This window comes from Furipterus horrens, unplaced genomic scaffold, assembly GCF_987537825.1.
Source record: "Furipterus horrens unplaced genomic scaffold, mFurHor1.1.pri manual_scaffold_2, whole genome shotgun sequence".
Taxonomy (NCBI): Eukaryota; Metazoa; Chordata; class Mammalia; order Chiroptera; family Furipteridae; genus Furipterus; species Furipterus horrens.
The window spans coordinates 74,755,232-74,771,009 of NW_028327172.1; positions in this window are offsets into that span (position 1 = coordinate 74,755,232).

The following is a 15,778-nucleotide window of genomic DNA, read 5'->3' on the forward strand; positions in this document are numbered from 1 at the left end:
AGGTGTATTTCAGCAGCCTGCTGTCTCAGTTCCTCTAACTATTTCTCCCTGTATGACTTTCCAGAATAGATTTCCCCAAAATACTGCTTTTATTATGTCGTGAGAATAAATGGCATGAAGTGGAGGAGGAGCAGAGCATTGGAAAGATCACAGGTCCAGTCTCAGCTCCACTTTGTCAGCTGGGTGATGTGGGGCAGGAGGTGTCTGAGCCTCGTTGTTCTTGTCTCTTACATTGAATAAATATGCCCTGCTTGACTCTCATCATGTATGGAATAATATGAAAATGCAGCTTAAAACTAGAAAGCAGTTTAAAGATACTACAAATGTGTCCTACTTGAAATTAGTTTCCCATTTCCTTTGTATTGAGTGTAAAGTTATGCTTTAAGATTTTCTTTTACCAACATAATTTTTTGAAGCTGCTCTCCAAATACTCCACTCTTTTTTTTCTTCCCCTCTTCTTTGATTATGTTGCTTTCATTGTTGACCTTTCCATTTTCTATCCTAGTGCGACAATCAGCAGAGCAAAGCTTTTTCAGATCTAGGGACTTGATCATTTTACCATAATTTTAAAATATTAAAATGAATTCAGAATAAAATTGGAATATTTTATCATATAAAACTGGTATGATTGTGTCTTCCAAAGTCTCCTTGGGGAACTTTTGAATAAAAATGTTAAAGTCACCATCAGCTTGCTCAGCTTATGACATTCCCCACTTGTCTGAGCACTGCTCCTAAACCATGGGAGTGGGCCCTGGCAGCCATGTGTACATTGTGTGACTATGCCTTTGTATGTACTCTCCACTTGCTGCAGAGTGAACTTGGCATGGCCTTGCATTCCCTGAGGTAACTACCATTTGGAGGATTCTCTTTCCCGTAAAAGGTGATCTGCATCCTGACCTAGGTCTAATATTTCTCTCGATGATTCTACACATAAAAAGAGCAATGAGAATTTTTAGTTCATATATATTCAGTATGTACTCATGCCCTCCTATGAGACTCAGGATCAGTTGTTGGATTTAGTTTCTCTTTGCTTTCTATGCTATTTCCAGATCATTGCTCCTTCATTCCTTTATGAGGAAGAACCAACCAAACAAACAAAAAAAAAACTTGCACCTTTGAGGTGGACACCCAAAATCACCGTATTCTTTTCATTATTCTCGGTCACACTCATTCATTGCCTTATCTCTCTACCATTGGTCATCCTAGGAAGTTCCCAGGTAATTTTAGTGTCCAGGTGAAAAATCCCTGAAAACTTTGGCCGCTTAGTGGAGGGGACTGCTCCTTGTGGTTTTTGGAATTGCAGCCCAAGCTGTGAGCCAGGCGCCCCCCGGGAGGCCTCTAAGTCTCAATGGAAAACCGGAAGGTTAAGAGGCAGACAGGACCAAAGGCCATTCAGAGGGTTTCCATGGGAATTGGCTTTAAAGAATGCATATTATGCTTTAGAGCTTGCTCTGCTTTTCTTATCTCTTAGTTAACTATAAACAGTCTGTAGCAAAGAATGTATGAAGCCTTGTACCTAATGCCAGTGTGGCGTCAAGGTGTTTAATAGACCCTGACACAGACTGGTCACTGTGTTCTCTATATTGATATCTGTAATTAGTAACTGTCAACTAATCCAAGTGACTGAAAGCTATTTGATGATTTTTGAATTTTGACCTTGTATCTCCCATACATACCTTTCTCAATAAAAAGCACGGGGAACGGGAATTCTGTGCTCTTCTCCACTAGAGGGATTAGCCACCTCTCATCCCTCCAGACAAATACAATGTCCTGTATAAATTTGTTCTGCCATGGTCCTGAAACCTCTGCGGGACAGGGAGTTTCTGACTGAGCCGGGCATTGGAAGTGGACAGCCTTGACTTAGTTCTGTGTCTTTCTCACCATTTCCACCTCTTCCACTTCATCTTATTCACTTGTTCTGTCTTAGTATTCTGGGTCAAGCCACCTCTCCCTTATAACATCTAATTCAAACACTAACTCAATGACTACAATCCCCAAGCCTCCCAGCTTGCTGCTAGTGTTTATCATCCTCAGGACTTGAAGTCCAACTCCTGTTTCAATTTCTCCTCTCATGAATGCTTTTTCCAGCTCAGATTCTCTGACCACCATTTCACTCACATACCCAGGCAGATTGGTGATACTCTAAATTCACAACCCCTTTTGGACTCTCAACATTATCTGCTAATCTTACTCTGGTTCTTTAGTGTACCCTCCTCCACTCTCCAAAACCATGTGCTGTGAGTTAAACTGTGTCTCCTGAAAAGATACGTTGAAATTCTAACGTCAGGTACTTGTGAATGTAATGTTATTTGGCAATAGTATTTATAGATGTAATCAAGTTAAGGTTGTATTGGATCAGGGTGGAGCCTGAATCCATGACTGATATCTGTATGAGAGCGAGAGATTTGGATGTGGGAATACACACAGGAGGACTGTGAAGCTAGATTCAGAGATTGGAATGATGCAACTATAAGCCTAGGGATGCCCTTTCTAATAACAACCAGAAGGTAGGAGAACGGCATGGAAGAGATTCTTCAGCCTCCTGAAGTAACTTAACAAAAAACTAACCATCACACCTATTGAATCAGAAAATGGGATGGGATTCAATAATACATATTTTAAGTTGGTTCTTCAGGTGATCCTCATGCACACTAAGGTTTGGAAACTATAGCTCTATACTTTTTCCTAGGTGCTCAGGCATTCCACTGGCTTCAATTACTATTTATATATGACAAAGTCAAATATCTAACCCAGGTTTCTACTCTGTCCTTATCAAATGTTTCACAGATACCAAAACTCAATGCATCCAACCATGAACTTATTAAAAACATCCTTCTCTCAGGTCTTAAAACTAGAAGCTTGACATTCATCTTTGACTCACCCTTGTTTTTCAGACAGAAATCTAATCAATCATGGTTGTCTTGCGGATTTTACCTCTAAATAATTTTTTATTCTGTACACTTTTATTTCCATTGTCAACATCGTACCCCAAAGTCAACATTGTTTCACTTGAACTAATGCACTACTTCTTCCAATACTTCATTCTCAGCAAAAGAGATGTTTTGTATTAATGCAAATTTAGGTGTTACTTATAATGGGTGATGCAGCTGTTTTACCTGTGTTTTGTATCATTTAGGATGCCTTTGACCGCAAGTAAAAATTGAGGTCAAAGGCATCCTAAATGATAAGTAAATTACCTTACTGTTTGATATCTTAAAATGGCTCAAACAATAAGGTATCTTAAATGGCTCAAACAGTAAGGTTATTTATGATTCTACCAAAAGTCCAAGGTTAGATGTTTCCAGAGCTGTTTAGTTTGGCAGCTCATCATGAAGGTATGGCTTCTGTCTGTCTTCTGGATGACAACTGTAGTCTTGTTGTAGGGTGTAGTGGTCCTTAAAGCCCCATAAGAGTGCAAAACTTGGACTGCATGACTGTTACAGCAGCACCATGTGCTGGAAAGATGACCATGGAGATGTGGGCAGGGACCAGAGGTGCCACAAATTAGATGACTTCTCTATGTGCATACTGAAATCACTAAGAATGGTGACAAAAATATGAATAAAGAGAATGGTAGAAAGTCAGGGACTAAAATAATACTTGAATACATGAGAAGCAGCCAGGAAGATGGTTGTTGATTGCAATAGATGGAGGTAAAGATGGTATAATTTTAAGGTATGCGCACCAATGAAGGCTGAATTTCTAGGAAGAAAAGGAATAATGATCTGGTGGCAACAATAAGGAGAAAGAGGGCATGGATCCCACTTTTGGACTCAATCAGAGAGCAAAAAGAGCCATCATTTGAGAGCACTTCAGGGGCAGCTATGTCCTTAGGAGGCATCCTATTTTTCAACTGACAATTAAGTGACAGAATCATGGCCACAGAAGAAACTGGGAAGCAGACTCTCCCCAGATAAAAATCAAGGGTTTGGGTCCAATTATTCGGAAAGAAAAATAGATATTGTTGGGTGATAACAGTTTTTGTGGCAAGTACCACCTCCCCCACTGTTACAGTTTTGTTAGAGGGGTTTAGGAAGTTGTCGTGTGGTTGCTCTTAACATCTGGCATTATAATTGTACTTTTAGAGCAACGACTTCTAATAAATGTTCATGAATGGATTACAAGTGTACCTCAGCTCTAGGTGTGATAATGAGGGGACTCAATGCAGGAGTTGTGTCCTTAGGGACATCTCTGATGGCAAGGCCCATAGTTATCGTTGATTCACCTGGTACCTACTGCTCTGCCAATAAGTATAGAAGAGGCCAATGAGGCCCACCCTCTGGCTATCTATTTTAGTAGCTAACTAATGAGTGTAACACTGCCCATAGTGGACAAGAGACTCCTGAAGCTGCTGAGGGGATTCCCAAGGTCACTGTACTTCACCCAAGGTCTTGGGTGTCTATAGCTGGGATGAAGTGGAAAGAAAGAGGCTCTACAAAGCAGAGCTCTTAGCTTCAGCAGTAAAGAACTTCTGTGCTTGTGAACATCAGTCAGGTTCTTCCATCCCTCTGGGGCACACATGCTCTTCAATGGCATCCAAGCCAGCTTCAGAGTGGCTGCTCCAGCAGACCATGCACATTCTTCAAAATAGTGCATCATTATTCTAAAATACTTGGTATGAAAAAGTTTGATTGTATTCACATCCACTCATATTTTAGCGAGAACTTTTAATATTACACTTGTGAACAGAAAAGAAAGATTTGTTATAGCCTTTAAATATAATTTTAGTTGCAAAATTTTGAATATAATTTTAGTTATAAAATTTTGAATGGTTGTAAAAAATGGTTTAAACTTAAAAAAAAAAAATCACCAGTGTGTGCAAATAACATTTCTGGTTGATGTCATCTATCACGAAGTTAGATTATCTCTCCTTTGTTGGGAATAGTGGGAGACGTTTAAACAAACTGACTAATGAAAAGCTATCTTCCAGTTTGTGTGGTGATCAAATGTTAGCACTTTTGATGTCAGGCAAAATGTGAAAGATGGCTTTAGTAAAATTACTGCTTCAGTGTAAACAAAATGATAATATCTGTCTTCTCTACTTGTTAGAATATACATTAATAAATTGTGGGTTTCCTGTTTGCTTGTTTTTGCTAGACATCCCCACATAAATGGAGTTACTGCCTGATAAATCTACATTATCCTGTCCTGAAAAAAAGGGAAATCTGAAATAGTTTACTATTGTGATATAAGTACTGTACCAGCAATGTGAAACATTTTGATTAATAGGCATTTTGGGGATATGCCCAACATCCATGTCCCCTTTTTGGATATTTCTCTGACTTTTAAAAAGTCTCCAATTTCTGTACCTCTTTTTAAGAGTTCGTTTTATTAGGTCAGACCCACGCAGAATACTCTTCCTTTTGATGAACTCAACCAATTAGGGGACTTTGTAACCTCTGGAAAAAAACTCTACTTTGTCATATAATGGATCATAATCAAGAATGTGATATGCTCTCCTATCTGCAAGTCTTCCCCATTCTCAAGGAAAAGAGATTTTACAAGGATTTGCATCATCAGGAGTCATCTTAGAATCCTGCCTAATGCATTTATTTAAAGACCTTTTCTTAGTTCCAACATCTGGATCTCTGAGCATGGTTCTGTTTATTACTTAATTTTTTGACAGTGGGTTTTTTTTTCCTTCCTTTTTTGTGTGTGCCCTGTAATTTTTGATTAAATACTGAACATTGTAAAAGAACAGTAGAGACTCATGTAAGTAGTATTTACATTTGTAAGTGGACTCTCTCTTTCTATCTCTCTGGTCAATACTTTATTTTTGGGGGAGGTGGGGGCTGTTGAGTGGAGCAGATGTGTGTGAGGTGAACAGCACCTACTGGATCATCCTGCCTCTACTTCCCAGACCCTTCTCTTGTACAAATCACAAGTCTTAGGCTGCTGCAAAAGGAGAAAAATGCTATTTTTTGTCTCCATGGCACAAAGAACTGTTGCTTCTGGAGAAGGAATTGAAGCAAAAATACACCCCTACAGGAGAGACAGGAAAGTGTCAAGGGTCCAAGATCCTACACAATACCATGCAGACATCTACTACTGTTGTCAAGAGGCAGGTATTTTCCACCCAAGATGGACTACAGTTTTGCTTCTAGGAGATAGAAGGTAGGAATACTGAGAAATTCTCATCTTAAATTTCAAAGTGAAAACTGCTCTAGATACACAGAACAGAAAATTCTAGTTTACTCTTATTACAAGCCCTGTGCTGATTAACATGTAACAGTTGTCTACTACTCAGGGGAGGAACAAAAGCATACAGAGAGGTCTCTGCTGTGGCAGAGAGGTGAAGAAATTGCTGAATGCTTATGGGAGAAACAGAGAAACTGAGAACAATCTTTTTGCCCCTTAGTGTATATATTAAATGGAGGGTAACAGCAGCCCATTGCTAGAGGATTTTGGAGCCTATGATACACTGAAGGTAATGACAGCAACAATGAAATCCTAATCCTGCTCCACAAAATGAGTCTCCCGCCCTGCCCTGAGTCTTTCTCCTGAGCACTCAGTGAAGGATCATGAGAAAGCTTTCAAGTGAGTTAAAATTATCTTGGTTCAGGGTCCTTAGCTATTTAAAAGTTACATACTAACCAACACTTGCCCTTTAAGAATTTGTTAATATTTTACTGAACTCTTCTTATCCACTTGTGTTGTTTCCAGAATAGCATCACCTCCTGTTTGTTGCACCAAGTATGAAACTGTTTGTGTACCCTTTCTCTCCTTAGAAAGGGACTTGTCCTTTGGAACTTAGTTTACTTGGCAACCATGAGCATTTCTCTTCTAGCTCAAGAGAAGTTATAATTTTGTAGATTATTTGGCTTTTTTCTTTAATAGGGTGAAAGTGACTTTTTTGCAGCTTTTTATTTCCTAGGCAGAAGCAGAAAACCATGGCTACAAAGAACAGCAAGCACTGCTTTGTTTATTGAACTCCTGTCACCAGCTTTTGTGATGGACAATTGATAGGCACTCATCTCAACTTCACAGCAACATCAAATGCTGGGCATTTTTGTTCCCATTTTACATATGAAATGATAGGCTTTTTCTAGAGGCAAGACAGTAAGTGCCAGAACAGGAATTTACACTTAGCTTTTTCTGATCATAAAGATCTTTCACTACTTCTTGTTGCCTATAAAACTAAGGCGTCTAGAAAGACAAAACAGAGAAATTTATAGAAATAATCATTTAACAGTGGTATCTATTATATAGATAAGCACAGGACATAGGAAAATTAAAAAGAGGGATTTCCAAATTGAGAACCAGGAATGTCTATCCAAGAAAATGATTTCTAGATTGCTACTTGTTGGATGAATAGGAATTAGGCATAAAGGAATAGAAGATATATACCACATTTTTGCCCCCTCAAGTTGTTTTTGAATATATTTCTATATTTATTTTATTTTATTTTTAAGTATATTTTATTGATTATGTTGTTACAGTAGTTCCAATTTTTTCCCCTTTTCTTCCCTCCACCTAGTACCCCCCTTCCCTCCAGTAGTCCCACCCCCCTTTGTTCATGTCCATGGGTCGTACATATAAGTTCTTTGGCTTCACCCTTTCTTATATTATTCTTAACTTCCTCCTGTCTATTTTGTACTAATCAATTATGCTTCTTAATCCCTGCACCATATCCGCATTTCTCCCCCTTCCCCCTTTCAGCTGATAACCCTTCAAATGATCCCCATATCTATGATTCTGTTCCTATTCTGGTTTGCTTAGTTGGATTTTGTTTTTATTTTTTAGATTCAGTTGTTGATACTTGTGAGTTTGTTGTCATTTTAGTGTTCATAGTTTTGATCTTCTTTTTCTTAAATAAGTCCCTTTGACATTTCATATAATAACGGCTCGGTGATGATGAACTCCTTTAGCTTTACCTCATCTGGGAAGCACTTCATCTGCCCTTCCATTCTAAATGATAGCCTTGCTGGATAGAGTAATCCTGGTTGCCAGTTGTCTTTCATCACATTGAATACTGCTTGCCAGTCCCTTCCTGTCTGCAAAGTGTCTTTTGAGAAATCAGCTGATAGTCCTATAGGCAACCCTTTGTAGGCAACTCTCCATCTCTCTCTTGCTGGCCCCAGGACTCCCCATCTTTATCTTTCACCTTTGGCAACTCAATCATGATGCGACCTGGTGTGGTCCCCTCTGCGTCCAGCTTGCATGGGACCCTCTGTGCTTCCCAGACCTGTATGTCCATCTCTTTTGCAAAATTTGGGAAGTTTTCCTCATTTTTTTCAATTCTTCCTTCCTCATTCTGCACTGGTTGACTGTTTTTTTCTTTCTTATGTTCCAAATCATTGATTTGAACCCTGGTTTCCTTCCCCTTCACCATTGTTTTTGTGTGGATTTTCCTTCATTTCACTTAGCATAGCCTTCAATTCTTCCCTTATGCGTCTGCCATACTCAAGCATATCTTTCAAGCCGGTGAGCATCTTTATCATTATTGTTTTGAATTCTGCATCTGTTAGGTTGTCTGTCTCCTCATCTGTGAGGTTGGCTATCTCCTCGTCACTTAGTTCTCCCACTGGAACCTTGATCCATTCCCCCTTTGGGCCATACTTCTCTGTCTCCTCATTCTGACAGGCTCCTGCGTTTGTTTGCCTCTGTGTCCCAGGTAGAGCTGTTGCTCCTGTTACATTATAAGGAACGGAGCCTTAGGGATTTGTCAGTATAGGGCAAGCTGTTTCACCACGTTGTGGTGCTGTATGTGGTGGAGGGGTCTGAGAGGGAACAATGACTCCTGCCCAGCACTCTCCCCCTTTCCAGGCACCTCTCCCACTTCTGCACTGGACTGGTGCCCCTCTAGCTGCTGCCCTGGCTGTTGTTCCCAGAGTGGATGGGTTTGTGGACATTCTAGGACCCTGGGGGCCCTTTAAACAAGCGGACTCTGCTGAGAGACCGGCCGTTTCTTCCTCCACCCCAACCCCCACTGGTCTGCACAGTCAGAAGAAATGAGGCTTGATTTTCCCCGGTGCTGGGACTATGTGCTGCTAGGTCCAGTGAGGAGCTGGGAAAGCTCCCCAGGTGTCCCTCCTAATTTTAAAACATGTGACCACGCTTTCTGCTGGCCTGTCGCTGCTGCCACCGCTGCTGCCACCACACCGTGTCCTCTCCGCCCCGGCTCCGTTCCTCTTGCCTGTCTGGATGAGTATTTCTTCTTTATATCTTTGTTTTCTGGACTTCCATGCAGTTTGATTTTCTGGAACTTCTGGTTGTTTCTCATTTTAGTTGTATTCCTTCTTAGTTGTGGAGGGAGAAACAGCATGTCTGTTTACACCTCCATCTTGGCGGAAGTCTCTATATTTATTTTATGTTTTTCTATTGTGTAAGCCAGTAATTTATTCCCTTCTCTCCCCAGCATCTAGGTCACAGGCCTGTGACTTAGCACCACCAGTTAGATACTCCTTCCTCCCTAATGATTGACTTTGAAAAAGGCCACTCCTGGAGCCCGTTTTCTGAGAACATAATGGAACCTGCTTCAGAAGCATTAGAAACAGAAGCACTGGCAGCAGTGTCTCTTGCTCAGTGTCCTTGCTCTGATATATTTGTTCACTAATAGTTGCACATGGCATGGGAGTGGATCAGTGACATAATTTGTGCATTGTTCTTAGCTGCTTTGCCTTTAGGCCTGATTCTCTGTCTTTCCCAGAGTTTCTGTAAAGTAGTATCGATAAATAAACTTACTTCTTGCTTAACTGAACTAGAGTAGGTTCTGTTGGTTATAGTTAGGAATCCTGTCTGAAAGAGGAGCATTCCAAGTAGAGGTAAAAATTGACAAAATTTAGCAAGGAAAAAACAAGAAGCATTCTAATGCCTGGAGCTGTAAATATTAACTTGATGTTAATGGAGTGGAAAGTAGGTAAGAGAAGATAGTAGAGATGTTCATAGGCCTTATGTAATGGACATTGAATTATATAGTCAGGAAGGTGACAGGATCATATTTTATTTCAGGATAATTACTCTGGCAGTCGTCTAGAAAATGGGCTATGAAGGGCCCTGACCAGCATGGCTCACTTGGTTGACCATCCTCTCGCAAAGCAAAAGGTCACCAGTTTGATTCTTGGTCAGGATACACGCTTGGGTTGTGGCCTGGTCCCAGGTTGGGGTGCGTGTGAGAGGCAACCTATTGATGTTTCTCACCCTCTCTTTCTTTTACCCTTCCTCTCTCTCTAAAATATAAGTAAGTAAATAAGTAAATAAATAAATAAAATCTGCCCCTGGGCTGTGTGGCTCAATGGTTGGAGCATCGTCTGGTAACTGAAAGGTTGTGGGTTTGATTCCTGATCAGGGCACATACATAGATTGCATATTCATCCCCAGTCTAGACACGGGCATGTGTGATCGCCAGTATAGATACACACAACCCCCAGTCCCCATGTGGATCCCCAGTCTAGGTGATACGAAGGTAAACAATCAATTGTTCTCTTGTATCAATGTTTCTCTCTCCCTTTCTCTCTCTCTCTAAAAAAGCAAATGAAAATGTCCTCAGGTGAGGATAAAAAATAAATAAATAAGTAAACAAACTAAAAAAAGAAAAGAAATGGACCAAAAGGGGGTATGTGAACAAGGAGCAATGATACCTACTAGGAGACAATTATAACAACAGTGAGAAGTTATAAATTGTTGAATTAAGTTGGTCATACTATGGATGAAGGGGAGGAGACAGAGTAAGGAGATATTTGGGAGATAAAAGAAATTTAACATGTTGACTAATTGAATGTGAGAATAATGAAGAAAAGGGGTTTATAGAATGATTTTCATGTTTTTAATTTGGGAGATTAGATAAACGGTTGTGCCACTCACTGAGATATGAAATACAAGGAGAGGTAGGGATGTAGAGTGAAAAAAGAGGAGTTTGACATGTGGTATTTGAGAAGTCAAAAAAGATGGCAGGAAATTGAAGTAGGAAATTGAATACATGGGACTAGATTAGAAGTTAGAGATTTCTGAGTTAATAATGTGTAGGTGATTGTAGACATCTTGATAATGGTGATGCTGACTAGGTGAAATATGTCCTTTGAGAAGTGAAAGGGGCACAAGGTACAACCCTGAGTAATATCAACATGTAAGTTTTGTTGGAGGAAAGGAGGAACATGAAATGGACTGGTAAGAAAGAAACAGAGGATTAGGGAAAAGACTAAAGAATGGAAAGATCAATTGGTTTAGTTGCATATTAAGAATATTTAGTTAATATGGCTACAAGATGTTTATTGTGGTCTTAGGAAGGGCTTTTTGGTGAAGTGATAGAACCAAAGAGAGGCGTTAAATAAGGAATTAAAGGCGATTTTTTTTCAGTGACTAGGGTTAAAAAGAAAGGAGAGAACTGAATCATCATCTGGAGTAAGATGAGAAGGTAAATAATTGTATGGCTTGCTACATATCTATTGGTATGGGTGACTCAATAAGACAGGGACAAAGACCAATGAGAATCAAGGAACTGCATTGATCTTGAAGTTGCTCAAGATGATAATAAAATTTAGGGTGTAAAAAATAAGCCAAATGCCTCACTCCTTGACAACTGTGAGCCAATGAAGCAGAAGCCAGAGACCAAATGGACAAGCAGGCAGTCCATTTTGACAGCATGGTTAGATGACATGCACTTCAAAGAGGAGGGGAGGGTTATTCATGTGTCAAAGGTGTAATTATAAGAATTGCCGTTCCTTTTTTTTCTCTCTTTACATTTCTAGTATACGAAGTGATATAATTAGGAGATAGTGATGTTATCAGGATATTGGATGATGCACTAGGGAGTGGTTGAGGATGTTGGAAATTTCCTTACTTTATATTGATGGCAATAAAGAGAATGGTTGCAAAGTCAGGGAGAGAGGGAAGCAGTGGGACAATAAATGGGAGAAAGGTAAGAAGTGCAGAAAAGTACTGAGAGGAGAGTGTGGAATAAGAGAGAAATTATTGAGATGATTTCAATGTGAAGCTGTGACCAACAATGACATGGATGTAGGCCTAATGAGTTCAATGTTTCAAGTGACACTCAAGTCAAAATGTCAAAAGTTCTTGTGCAGGTCTGAGGCCCAAAGATTCAGAAGATCTGACCTGTTCTAATGGTGTTCTTAGATTAATGATGGTGACAGTCTTTTTTGTGCTTAGAGTTAAAAATAGAACATTTTTTGGAAACGTGGCTCTGAGAAAGTCTTAGGCCAATGGAATTCATCAATTTCCCCATTCTAGAAGTTTGAAACAGCAGCAGTTTTAGGTGACTGAAGCAGGATTAGGTAAACCTCTAGATGGAGGCAGATATGACCTAAATTGTTCCAAATACCTTCTTTGTTAAAAAATGTTAAAAACATTCACATTTATTCAGGAAATTAGCTCAAGGTGCTGGCAGAAGTTTCTATATAGGCATGATCACCAAATCCTTTATTTTTTATTTAATTTTTAAAATTAATTCCACAAATATTATTTAGGACTTACTGTTAACCATTTGGGATACTAACTTCTTTAGAATGTCTTCTTTCATTCATTCTTTTATTCATGTAGTCAATCAGTTCATTCAATCATACACTGAATCATACATTGAATCATTAATTGCCAATGACTACAGACCTATTCAACTTCAGAGATAACTTTCATAAAACAGTTTTCAGCCTCTACTAAATGTTTAGGAATTTTAGAAGTGATGGTCAAATGTAGGAAATCTGAGGTAGCCATAATAACCTGCTAGTTAAACAAGACTCTCTGTGTTTGAGATCACAGGATTACAAAACTCCTATATAACCCCTTCACTCAAGCCATGAATTAGACATTATAATTTAACAGAATATTTATTTAATGATCTCATATATCATTAAATAGTAATCTGTGTTTTATGCTTATTTTGTGTTTGTAACACTTTGCAGTCAGCACAGGTGGCTAAAAATCAGTTATGTATTCTGGATGTCCTTCTAACCTATTATCTTCTTCAGATCTAGAAAAAATCAAAATAGTTTTGGCGTTTTTTTGTTGTTGTTGTTGTTTTTGTTTTTTGTTTTTTTTTTTGCCATGTGGAAGGATGAGTCCCAATCTAGCTTTCTGTATTTCTGTGGGAAGGAGACACATTAGAATTATTTCTGGTTTAGTATCAACCCAAATATGGACTTAGAATTTTCTCCTTGACTCTCTACTTTAATCCAACCATAAATACCAGTCTGTGGCATGTAGGAAAATTTAACTCGGAGGTATGCAGGTCATGGGAAGAGGGATAAATCAAACATTGCACACCTACCAATTAAAAATAATATGCCAAACATCCCTGTTCTCATAAATTCTTTTGACCATGCAGGGGAATCCAATGGCCAAGTTTTCTGCTTTCTTAACCTTATCTTTCCCCTTAACTTTATTTTCCCTCCTTCCTCTGCCCAAAGAAATAAAATCAAAGCAGGTTGTTCTTATTTCCTGAAAGTAACTTAGTTCTCTGTTGTTTTTTGAGATACAATGTCTAAATCTCATTTCTTTCTCTTCATAATTTATCAAAATCTTAAAAAATAATGTTTTTGAAAAAACTATTGGTAATGTTTAGAAAATATATAAACACACCATCTTTGGTTTTACAAATGCTAAGAACTCTAGCCTGCTGGACTATCTGAAATTAAAACCTCTTTATGAGTATGCATGAGAAGGCACACTTTTCATGTAACATTATATTAATAAGGAAAATGAATTTGCACAATTTTTATTAGTCTTTTCAGAAACTCTCCTGGATGTCACTTTCATTTAGTTTTTATTCCTAGTAACACTTCATTGGTGTTACAATTGGGGTATTCTGTTCTCTGGGAAAATTATCTGACCATTTTTTTCACTGATACTGACTTAATATATAAAGTTGTGTTTGTGCACTGACAAATACATATTGAAAACCTATTATGTGCTATGCTTCAGGGAAATGGAAGGAGTTGACAGTCAATAGGTATGGAGACCAAAGAGCAGCCAGAAGCCAAAGCAAGTGCAGGGACAGTGAGGCTGGCACTTTTGATGAGTAGCTATTGAATTGAGTGAGGTTCTTTATATCTTTCAAATGTGATCATTATATACTGGCAACTAGCAGCCTCAAACTTGGCTTTGCCTGCTACATTGAGGAAATTCTGCAGTAGATGCTGACCTTGTTTGTTTAGCAATTGAGGTTTTTACTTTATGGAACTAAATATTTTAACTTAAATATAAATGTTTTAAAATCACATTTATTACTTTTGTAGCATTTCCTCAGATTGGAGTTAAGATAACTATCTCTTTTTACTAAAGTCAAATGTAAATATTTTTTGGCAAAATTGTTCTATAAGAAATATAGAAATTTAAGCATTTAATGCTATACTAATATAGTCATGAAATATAATAAATGGAACTTCTTAACTTTACATCACTAATTCACTGTGACGTAAATGGAAGGTATCTTTAGAGTATGACTAAAAACCAAAGCAATACCCTGTTTGGGGTGATTTAATTATTTAAATACCTCATGACAATCTTTCTAGCTAAATAAATTTATCTAAAGTTAAATACAATTACAAAGGATATATTCTCATTGGATCAGAAAATTCATCAGGTCATCTCTCTCTTTCTTCCTCCCTTCCTCTTTTTCCTTTCTTTCTTTCTTTCTTTCTTTCTTTCTTTCTTTCTTTCTTTCTTTCTTTCTTTCTTGCCACTCCTTTCAGTGAGGTAGACAAGGTCATGAAATCAGCCAAACTTCAGCCTTCATTTTGACTCATTATATACTTACTACACACTCTAGGGACTATTAATGAGGAAAGGTGTCTTTCTGTTTCCACTTAATCAAATTAGTTCAATCCAATTCATTCATTCATTCAACAAATATTTTATTAAGCACCTACAATATGCCAGGCACTGTGCTGGGTGCTGGGGATACAACTGTGAACAAGATAGACACAGTCCCTGCCCTCAAGGAGCTTACAGTCTAGTAGTTATACAGACAAGTACACAGGCAATTACAACGCAGTATGGTAAGTGCAATGATGGGGAGAAAAATATTAAAAGGGCACCTAACTCAGTCTTGTATGCAGGTGGATAGAAATTTTCTCAGGGCAGGTAGACTTCAATTTGAGTACCGAAGGATGAGTACAAGTTAATCAGGAAAAGAAGAGATAGGAAAGAGTTATACACTCAAGAAATAGTAAATGCAGTGTCCTGCGTGCTGCTTTTGAGGTTCATTTGCAGCAGGGAGAGGTTAGGTAGGGGTGAGAGAAGTCTTGCAAGAGATAGATAAGGACTAAGTCATAGACTTATTTGCTCTGCTCAAGAGCTTGGAATTTTTCCTGAGGGAACTGTGTGTGTATGTGTTAATAGATTTGAACTTTTTTTTACAAATTGCTATTACTGCAGCACAGAGATTGAATGGAGGATGGGAATCTTGGGCACTGAAGCAAGATGATCAGTGCTTTACCTTTTCCAACATTATTGTCCATGATAATATATCCTGTGCTCTCTCCGGGCTATTCAGTAAACAAGCCACTGATGTACACAGCTTTGGGCCACTGCTCATCCATAGGCTCTTAACACCTTCTCCACCTATGAAAACAACCCATCCTTCAAGACCAGACTTCCAAAATAATCCTAACTTGTGCTTTCTGTCAAGTATTGTGATCTCTAAGTATTGTGATGTTTGTCTGTGTTATAGTACTATTTATTATTTCAAATGATTCACAACTTCTTTTGAACCATGTTAACTTAATCCATTCACAATATAAGGTGACTCTTGTAAATAAACATGGTATAATTTTCTTCACAATTTCCAGATGAAAACAAGGACATATTCTTCATGTGTGGTCTACCA